Raw genomic sequence first — 11,659 nt, forward strand, 5'->3', positions numbered from 1 at the left:
ATATTAAAAGATATATTCCAATAGGCTCCCTTAAGATGGTGGGTGTTGGTTAATCCTAGGAAAATTGTACCGGTTCCACTGTAACAAAATTTTGTACAAGTATCAAATCTTTCCTTAAATAACCTATTGTGTTCTTTAGAAATTAAATTAAGAATCATAAACGGAACTTAACATCATTGATTCCAAATTTAACTTATCTGTTCTTAATGATTTAGATTTGAATCGCAAGCGGAACTTAACACTATTGATTCAAATCCACCTATATTATTAATTCCATTAAATATTAATTTCTAAAATTGACTTCCAGGACTGCATGGCTAGGCACATGGCCTTCTTGGATATGTGAGCAACCACCACGGCCTAAACAAAGCCTTTTAAGGAAAGCTAATATTTAATTTCCTTAAATAACTCTAGGTTAACCGAAAAGAACAATCGAATCACAAATTCGACAAAGTAAAAAACACAAACTCAAAAACAAATTCGAAAACTAGATCAAATTGCCTATTGTGTTTGGAATTCTTACAAAAAAATAAACTAGCATGATGCGGAAAATAAATACTAGTAATACCTTTCTTTGTGAACTTTAATGACATCTTGATCTTCTACCGTATTCCTCTTCTAACCTCGGACGTTGTGTGGGCAACGATCTTCCGAGATGAGAACCACCAAGCACCTTCTTCTTCCTTCTAGGTTTCGGCCACCAAGAGTCCTTCTTGATGGATAGGTTCGGCCACCACCAATGCTCCAAGGGATGCTAGAGACTAGACTTCCTTTCTCTCCTTCTTCTCCTTGCTTGATCCGGCCACCAAAGAAACTCCACCAATGAAGAGGTTTCGGCCACAAGAAAGGGAAGAGAGAAAGAAGAGGGGGCGGCCACACCCAAGGAGAAAAAGAGAGGAGAAAAATAGAATAGCGGGTATCCCTTGAAAGCACCTCTACCCCCTCTTTTATATTCCTTGGTCTTGACAAATAAGAAAATTTTAATAAAAACTTCCTTAATTCCTTTGTCATGAAAAAGAAAATTTAATTGATTTAAAACCAATTTCCTTTTCTCAAACCATATGGTCGACCACTATTCTAATCCTAATCAAGGAAAATTTAATTCACACAAGAATTAAAACTTCCTAATTTGTTTCCGGAAATTTATAAAAAAAAATTCCTCCAATAATTTTTCCCTTCATGATGGTTTGTAAAAAGGAAATTTTATAAATTAAAATTTTTCTTTTAAACATGTGGATGATTTCCAAAAAGGAAAGTTATCTCTAAAAATTAAAATCTCCTTTTAATCTACAAATAAGGAAAGATATCAAATCTTTTCTTAATCTTTTGTAGAAACTAATAAAAGAGAATATTTAATTTTTAAACTCTCTTTTAAATCATGAACATAGTTAAAAAAAGGAAAGTTCTCTCAAAATTAAAATCTACCTTTCAAAAGCTATAAAAGGAAAGATTTAAATTTTAAACTCTCTTTTAAAACCATGGAATCCATATAAGAAAAATTTTAAAAATAAAATTACTTTTTATTTTAATAGGGCCGGCCACCTAAGCTTGGGTTCAAGCTAGGGCCGACTACCTCATGAACCCATGAACCATGCCTTTGGCCGACCCTAGCTTGAACTCCACGCTAGCTTGGCCGGCCCCATTGGATGGGTAAGAAGATGGGTATGTGGTGGTTATAAATCTCTATAATTAAGAGACTACGATAGGGACCGAGAGGAGGAATTGGTTTTGGTCTCTCGATGAAATTAAGCATCCCGTGTTCGCCCCAAACACTTAACTTAATTTCATCAATAATAATTCATTCCACTAAAGAACTATTATTGAACTACCGCACCAATCCCAAATTATATTTGGGACTCCTTCTTATTATGAGTGTATTAGTCTCCCTGTGTTTAAGATATCAGATGTCTATTAATTAAATGAGTTACTGATAGCTCACTTAATTAATATCTAGTTCCAAGAGTAGTACCACTCAACCTTATGTCATGTCGGACTAAGTCCACCTGCAGGGTTTAACATGACGATCCTTATGAGCTCCTCTTGGGGGCATTATCAACCTAGATTACTAGGACACAACTTCCTTCTATAATCAACAACACACACTATAAGTGATATCATTTCCCAACTTATCGAGCTTATTGATTTATCGAACTAAATCTCACCGATTGATAAATTAAAGAAATAAATATCAAATATATGTGCTTGTTATTATATTATGATTAAGAGCACACACTTCCATAATTACTGAGGTCTTTGTTCCTTTATAAAGTCAGTATAAAAAGAAACGACCTATAATTGTCCTACTCAATACACTCTAAGTGTACTAGTGTAATTATATAGTTAAGATAAATTAATACCAAATTACACTACGACCTTTCCAATGGTTTGTTCCTTTCCATCTTGGTCGTGAGCTACTGTTTATAATTTATAAGGTGCTGATAACATGATCCTTTGTATGTGACACCACACACCATGTTATCTACAATATAAATTAATTAAACAACTATATTTATCAAAAATGTAGACATTTGACCAATGTGATTCTTATTTCTAGATAAATGTTTATACCAAAAGCTAGGCTTTTAGTATACATCCTAACAATCTCCCACTTATACTAAAAGACTAAGTTGTCATATCTGTTGTCATACATCTGATTCCCAACCCTTCAACATGCCCATCAAAAGCTCTTGCCTTAAGGGCCTTAGTGAAAGGATCTTCCAGGTTATCACGTGATGCAATCTAAGCGGCAACAACTTCTCCTCGTTATACAATTTCTCGTATTAGGTAGTACTTGCGCTCTATTGTGTTTCCTTGCCTTATGGACTTATGGTTTCTTCAAGTTTGCTACTGCACCAATTTATTTTGGGCAAACCAGAAATCATATCTATGTCTATCTTGAAGTATCTGAGTCATACAGCTTCTATGGCTACCTCAGAGGCTGCCATATACTCAGCTTCTATGGTGGAGTCCGTAAAAACACCTATGCTTATCACTCTTCCATAGTTATGACTTTACCTCCTAAAGTAAACACAAAACTCCGAGGTCAACTTACTATTGTCCCTATCCGATAGGATGTCAAAATCCATGCAACCTACAGGGAACAAATTATCTGCCTTGTAAGCTAGCATATAATCTCTAGTGCCTTCAAGGTACTTCAATATATGCTTTACCGCAAACCAATGTCCTTGTCCAGAGTTACTTTGATATCTGCTAACCAAGCCCACGACAAAATAGATATCCAGTCTCGTATACAGCATTGCATACATTAGACTTCCCACAGCTGAAGCATAAGGAACTGCCTTCATGTCCTTTATCTCCTTTGATGTCTTCGGAGACATCTCTTTAGATAAAGCTACTCCATGCCTAAAAGGTAAGAAACCTTTCTTGGAGATCTGCATGCTAAAATGAGCAAGGATTGTATGAAGCTCGGGATAAGCACAACATTCTTTTCTTGCGATCCCTTATGTCTTTGATCCCAAGAATGTGTGCACATTCTCCTAAGTTCTTCATATCGAAGTGTTTGGACAATCATACCCTTACTTCTGACAACACTTTGATATTGTTTCCAACTACCAAAAATGTCATCGACGTATAGTACAAGAAATACCACTACGTTTCCATCACACTTCTTGTATTACACAAGACTTATTAGGTCACTGAATAAATCCATGGGTCTGGATTACTTTATTAAACCGGATGTTCCAAGACCTTGAAGCTTTACTTCAGTCCATAGACTTATTGAGCTTACACACAAGATGTTCTTTGCTCTTTGCAATGAACCCTTCTGGTTGCTATATATGGATGTTTTCTTCAAGACTTCCATTAAGGAAAGCTGTCTTGACATCCACTTGCTAAATCTCATAGTCCATATGAGAAGTAATACATAAAAGAATCCAGATAGATTTAAGCATGACTACCGGTGGAAACGTTTCCTTTTTCAACAAGCCTTATTTTGAAAGTTTCTACCTTCCTGTCTATCCCTCTTTTCTTATTTTCACCCAATGACTTTTACACCATTTGATGATTTTATAAGCTCCCAGACTCTATTAGAATACATATATTCTAATTCTGTATTTATTTCTCTTTGCAAAGATGTTGCATCTTTATCTTGGAGTGCTTCGTCATATGTCCGGGGATCAGGTTCATGTCCACCAGGGATCGAGTCCAAAGACTCTCCCAAAACATGAATTTTTTAGGTTGCCTAACAACTCTCCCACTACGACGAGGCACTGTCTACAATTGTGCATCATTTGTGACACGTGTTGTAGTTTCTTGTGGTATTACATCTTGTACAGTTGGTACTAGATTAGACGTATCCTTTTTCTTTTAAGAACAATTTTACTTATGGGCTTTGGTTCATTACATAGTCCTCTTAAAAATCGGGCATTGGTGCTAACAATGACCTTCTGATTTTAAGGACTATAAACCTCCTTTCGTTTTTCTTAGGATAATGCACAAACAAGTGAACTCCTGTCCAACTTCTCAGTGTCTCCCTTCAGCACATGTGCTGGCCTACCCCAAATCCGAATATGCTTCAGATTAGGCTTACGCCTATTCTACAATTCTATGGGAGTAGAGAGCTCTTAGAATGTACTATGTTCACTTCCGTTTCAAGTGTACGAATTTTGGTAATTCTGAATAACTCATCATCGATTTAATCATTTCCATAAGAGTCCTATACCTTCTTTCTACTACACCATTCTGTTGGGGTGTACCAGGTGCAATTAGTTGGGATTGAATCCCAACTTCTGTTAAGCGACTCCTAAACTCTCCTAAGAGGTGCTTGTCACTACGATCTCACCGTAGTGTCTTGATACTTTTACTTTGATGTTTCTTCGTATCAGCCTCGTACTCTTTGAACTAATCAAAACACTTAGACTTGTGGCGCATCAAGCAAATGCATCCTTATCTCGAATAGTCGTCTATAAAATAGACGAAATATTCAAAACTACCTCTTGCCTGGATAGTCATAGGACCACACAAATAAGAATGAACTAATTCCAATACATCTTCGGCTCTATACCCCTTAGATTTAAAAGCTTCTTGGTTATTTTTCTTTCCAAGTAAGACCCGCAGGATTGGAAAGATTTTCACTACCAATGAACCCAAGGGTTCATTGGTTTTTATCCTTTGAATCCTACTCAAGTTAAAATAACCTAGTCTTAGACTGCCAAGGATGTGATTGGTTCATTTTTGAAGGTTGCTTTCTCTTTAGAAGATGTGTTACTAATTTCTATTTATTTCATTGTAGGAGTTATTGGATTTATAAATTGTCAACCAACGTACCAGAATAGATATCTTTCATATTTTCTTGATAACAACTTTGTTATCAAAATAGACACAATATCTATTCTTTAATAGTTTAGAAACTGCAATCAGGTTTTTCTAAACTTAGTACGTAAAGACAATTTCTAAAAATTCATATTTTATTCCTATCATAGGATAAACATCTCCCACTGCAACAATTACCATTTTTGCAACAGTGCCCATGTAGACGGTGACTTCCCCTTCATATAGTTATCGGGTTTCCTGGAACCTCTGCAATGAATTGTAGACATGATCAGTGGCTCCCGTATCTACATACCAGGTACCGGTAGATAACTCCATTAATCATGTATTAACTAATGAATGAAATACACCTATTTTGTTCTTAATTCTAAGAGGATAATCTACCTAAATATCCAAGTCCTATTTCCAATCATTACAATTGGGACTACTAAGTGTATTCTATAGTATAACAACTAGGAGATTGACAAACATTTTAAATCCTAAGAATCACAAAAATATTTGGTCAATACCAACACCTTAAAATCCCCATGAATTTTGTATGCCACGATTGTGTGGACGTATACAAAATCAAAGAGGAGATTTTATCCATTAATTTTATTATCTCGTCATCCTACCTTTATGACAAATAAAATTAATAGTTGGTCTATCAAATATTTGGTCAAAAACTTTGAATTTAAAATAATATTGATTCCTCAAACCAATATCATTTAAATTCACCAACACCTCAAACACCGTGAATTTTGCATGCCACGATAGTGTGGACGTATACAAATTCAAACATTTGTAAGAGGAGGGTTTTACCCATTAATTATCTTGTCAATAAGTTTTTATATAAAATTACCTCAAACACCGTGAATTTTGTATGCCACGATAGTGTGGACGTATACAAAACCAAACATTTGTAAGAGGAGTTTTTCCCATTAATTTTATTTTCTTGTCAACCTAACAAATAAAATTACCTCATACACCATGAATTTTGTATGCCACGATAGTGTGGACGTATACAAAAACTCAACATTTGTAAGAGGGGGTTTTAATTTTATTATCTTGTCAACTTGTCTTTTTGACAAATTAATAGTTGGTTTTCTTCGGTCACACAAATAATAGCAGTGACTCCGATGGGGAGGATTCTATTAGATGTGCCTAAGTGTATACCATTACTTGACACTAAGTCCATTACTTGAATTCTAATCTGACCTTCAACAGATTCAATAAATGATGGATTCTTTTACTTCAATCATTATTAACACAAAAATGATTTCATCTTGACACAATTAGTAAGGTGACCTCAACTTATGGATCTGTCTCTAATTTCAGCTACATAAACTATTCCATAAGTAATGGTCTTACCTCTATTTGTATTTAACAAATAGAGATGATTGTCTATGTGAGTGGACCAATCTCAACCTGTCAACATACTCACCGAGATCTTATATGAATGTAATAAATACAACATATACACTGAATAAATTATGGCAAATAACATAATTAAATCATAAAGTCTGATTGTTATTTCAATATTATTACATTCTACGAAATCTCAAAGACTTTACATGTTCTTTAAATGACTCTTTAGTCATTGGTTTAGTAGAAGGATCTGCAAGCATAACACATATAGAGACATACTCAAGAATTACTTTTCTTTTAGCCACAATATCCCTTACAAAATTATATTTAATTTCTATATGCTTGCCTTTGATGTGATATTTGGGATCCTTGAAAAAAGTTATTGCAGCTTGATTGTCACAATAGATAGTTACTAGACTCCCACTATCCTCAGCAATTTTCAGATGCTTCAGAAATCTTCTCAATCAGACTACTTCTTGTACAACCGCTGAACATGCCACGTATTCAGCTTTCATAGTCGACAAAGCTACACAAACTTGCTTCTTGCTATTTCAAGAGATGGTGCCACCATTCAGTAAGAATGCATAGCATGATGTGGATTTTCTATCATCCAGATCCCCAACTCAATCTACATCTGAATAACCTTTCAGACTCATATATGATCCTTGAAAATAGAGACAATAATCTATTATCACCTTCAGATATCAGAATATCCTTTTCACCACCTTCCAGTGTCTCGGTCCTGGGTTTGACTGGAAGCGACTGACCAATCCCACAACATAGCTGATATCGGGACGTGTACATAACATAGTGTACATCAAACTATCAATAGCACTGGTATATAATTTTTTATTCATCTCAGCCAGTTCTTTTAGAGTTTTAGGACACATAATCTTGCTCAAAATAATACCTTTCACAATAGGTATATGTTCTACATTGTAATTTGACATGATAAAATGATGTAACATCTTATTTATATAAGACTCTTGTGACAGACCCAAAAGTCTTTTAGGACGATCTCTTATGATCTTCACTCCTAAGATGCATTCAGCTTCTCTCATATCCATTGTATGAAATTGTAATGACAGTCACTTCTTGACTTCATTCACATATCCTATGTTATTTCAAGCTATCAGCATATCATCAACATATAATGATAAAATAACATACTTTCCTTTTTCCCTTTTCAGGAAAATACAATAATCCTGATTGATCATCTCAAAATCATAAGATAAAACGACTTCGTTAAATCTTATGTTCCATTGTCTTGATGCTTGTTTTAGCCCATATATAGATTTTCTAAGTCTACATACTTTCTGCTCTTGGCCTTCAGCAATAAAACTTTCTGGCTGAACCATATAGATTTCTTCATGAAAATCACCATTAAGGAAAGTGATTTTTACATCCATTTGATGTAATTCCAAGTCATAATGTGCCACAAAGGCCAAAATAACTCGTATTGACACAAATTACACTACAGGAAAAAATGTCTCTTCAAAGTCAATATCCTCCATTTGGATATATCCTTTTACAACTAAACGAGCTTTGTATCTGTTAATCGATCCATCAATTTTCCTCTTTATTTTGAGAATTCACTTATTCCCAATAGCCCTTCGGCCCGGAGGAAGATCGACTAAGTCCCAAACATGATTCTGAATCATGAACTCCATCTCTTCAACCATTGCAGCTTTTCATTTTTCTCTAACTCTACATCCCAATGCTTCCTCAATGGATTGAGGTTCGTCGTTGTCAATTGGAAGTGTAACCAATGCCTCATTCTCAATATCAAACCTCTTCTTAGGTTTGATCTTACGAACACTTCTTCATAAGTTGGGTTGTTGAGAAGTCAACTCATGACTCAGAATATCACTCCCACTCGGTTGACTAGACTCAGGTACCCCTTTAGACACCTTTCTTGTTGATAATATCTCATCCTCCTCAATAGAGGAACATTTTTATCAACATCATCTCTGATTGGGAATTCTGTTTCGAGAAAAGTCGCATCTCTTGAGTCTATTTCGGAGATTGTTCCATCTAGTTGCTCATCTATAAAAATATAACCTTTGGAGGTCTCATGATATCTTATAAAGATACATTTCTTACCCCTAGGTTCTAGTTTTCCATACTTGTGAGAACTATCATGAACATAAGCAGTTGACCCCTAGGTTCTCAGATTACTCAAATCTGATTTTCTGTCTGTCCAACGTTTATATGGGGTAGATGGAACTGACTTTGAAGGCACTTTGTTAGTATATAGACTGTAGTTAATAATGCATCTCCCCAACAAGAGATTGGCAAATTAGCCAGCGCCATCATAGACCTAACCATTTCAAGAAGAATCCTATTTCTTCTTTCAGCTACTCCATTTTACTATGGAGTTCTAGGGATTGCCAGCTGTCTTATAATCCCTATATCATTACATATTGTCTTGAACATATCAAATAAATATTCTCCTCTACGATCAGTGTGTAAAGTCTTTAACTTTACGTTTCGTTTGATTCTCAATTTTGTTCATATAACGAATGAAATAATCTAATGCTTCAGATTTGTGAGAAATCAAATACACATGACCGAACCGAGAGAAATCATCAATAAATGTAATGAAATAGGAAGCTTTATGTCTAGCTTTCACATTCATTGGACCATAAATATCCGAATGAATTTACTGTAATATTGATACAGATCTAATAATCTTACCAAATTGATTCCTACTTGCTTTTCCAATAAGACAATGCTCACATATCGACAAGTGAATCTTGTTGGAGCAATCTGGGTACCCTAGGTTTTGATGTTTGGGCAAAGGTTTAAGTTAGGTTTATTGTTGTATTTGATATGCATTGTGAGTGTGCAGGATATAGGTACAACAAGGAAAGTCCAAGTGTGATCTTGGCAAAGGAGAAAAGTCCAAAGATGAGTCTTGGCGGTGTAAGTCCAAGTATGTAGTCTTGACAATGTAAGTTAAAGTGTGACTTGGCAATGGATGAAGTCCCGGAGGTGCGACCTCTTGGCAAAGGAAGACCCGACAACAATGACAAGGCCGATGGATGCTCCAGAAGGCAAGTCGTGAAGGATGGGGAGACATCCAAGGGATGCAAGGCTGATGGAGGAGGATAGAAGGATAGGTCTAGGTTGGTCGGGCGAGGACGAGTGTTGAGTGAATGTACTCGATGATAAAATCCTAAAATTAGGATTTTACTGTAGCAGTATGATGACGCGAATCTGTCACATCCGCTAATCAAATTGTACAAATGTATATTTCACTGAACCCCTTAATTAAACAATAATGTTGTAGTAACGAGCCCAGGATCGATCTGAGGAACCAACGTAGAATGTAATTTAGGATTGTCTTTTTATTCCTATTTTTGAGGTTTTCGATATAAAAATGGAATTGGGGGGAATTAAACTTGAATTTAAATCTAACAAATGAAAAGTACAGCGGTAAAGAAATTAGTCTAATGCATAAATGAAACCTAACTATGTGCCAATGAACAAATCATTACGCATTGTCACACTACGTTGTGATAAATCCATCAACACACTTAAACTAAATATGAAATAACAAGACAGAAATAAAATCTAATCTAAGCAGAATTTAAACCCTAACTTATAACTTAAACACTAAACAATTAACTAAGCATCAAACAAGAATTAAACAACTACCAAACATGAATTAAACTTCAACAAAACAAAGAAATGCTAAATTGCAATGATAAGAACACTAATAAAACACTAATAAAACGAAATAAATCCTAACCAATCCAACTCACAACCAATCTCACCAAACTTCACACTCAAGCCGTCACACAAGAGTGCCAAAGTCGAGACCACCCAATTTCGGACCTCAGTGGAGATTCTAAGCTGCAAATCAGTTCGAGGAAGGCTCACAAGTGCCGACGGACCACCCCCGACACGCTGGAAACAACCCGAACCCGAGAAAATGCCGAAAATGCTGGAAATCTGCTACCGGAGCTCTCTGAATCTGGATCGAAGTCGTGGATTGCAGATGGGCATCGGATGAAGCTCAATAACGCCGGCGGACCACCTCCAAGCGTCACTGATGGGAATCGGAGCGCAGATTTGGAAGACCACCTCCAAATCTGGCGAAAACAGAGAAGTCGCCGTGAGCAGATTTTCCGCCGGAGAGAACACTCGTCGGTGCTCCAGATGATCGGGATGAGCTGCAAAGAAGTCTTCCACCAAGGTAGAAGCTCGGGAAATGGATTGGAGAAGGAAAGGGGTCGGAATCCGGAGAAACGCCGCGGGACGAAGAAGAACAGCGCTGTGGAGATCGACACTGGAAAACACTGTAGCTTCTGTGTTTTGAATCTGTTCCAGATCTGAACCGACGGCTGAGATTGATTTGGAGCTAAATCAACGGTGAAAGCTTGCCCAAAATCCGATCTGAAGGTACTGATGTTGATCTAGGGTCTGGATCTACCCTCCCGTAGGTCGGATCGATCAGATCATCACTGGATGGCCCAGATCTGCCGATCTTCAATGAATGTCCCAGATTAATCCGGCTGGATCAATGGCTGGATGAACTCAGATCTGGATCAAAGCTTCTGGATCTTCATCAATGGCTCATATCTGCTCCCCATTAGGTTGGATCGGCCAGATCTTCAACGGATGGTCCAGATCTGTCCTATTCTTGATGAACGGTCCAAATCGACCCAAAGCTTGATCTTCTTGTTTCAACTCTGATCCGAGCCCAATTTCGGTCCAAATAGATCCAAATCTAAGATCCTTTGATGCCTACAAAATAAGAATCAAATATTAGCATCAAATAACACCAAAAATAATATAATTTGCAATTAAGTCCAAAATCTATGCAATGCACAAAAAATGTAATGTAACCATGATTTAAACTATGAAACCAACATCAAAACCATGCATAAATGAATCAAAATAATGCAGTAAAATCATGGTTATCAAATCCCCCACACTTAGTATTGAACATCCCGTGCAAGTAAAGAAAACTAAAAATCATCTCCATAGAAATTTCTCTAGCAATACCTAAAAGATA

The sequence above is a fragment of the Zingiber officinale genome, chromosome 1B (genome assembly GCF_018446385.1).
Source record: "Zingiber officinale cultivar Zhangliang chromosome 1B, Zo_v1.1, whole genome shotgun sequence".
Taxonomy (NCBI): domain Eukaryota; kingdom Viridiplantae; phylum Streptophyta; class Magnoliopsida; order Zingiberales; family Zingiberaceae; genus Zingiber; species Zingiber officinale.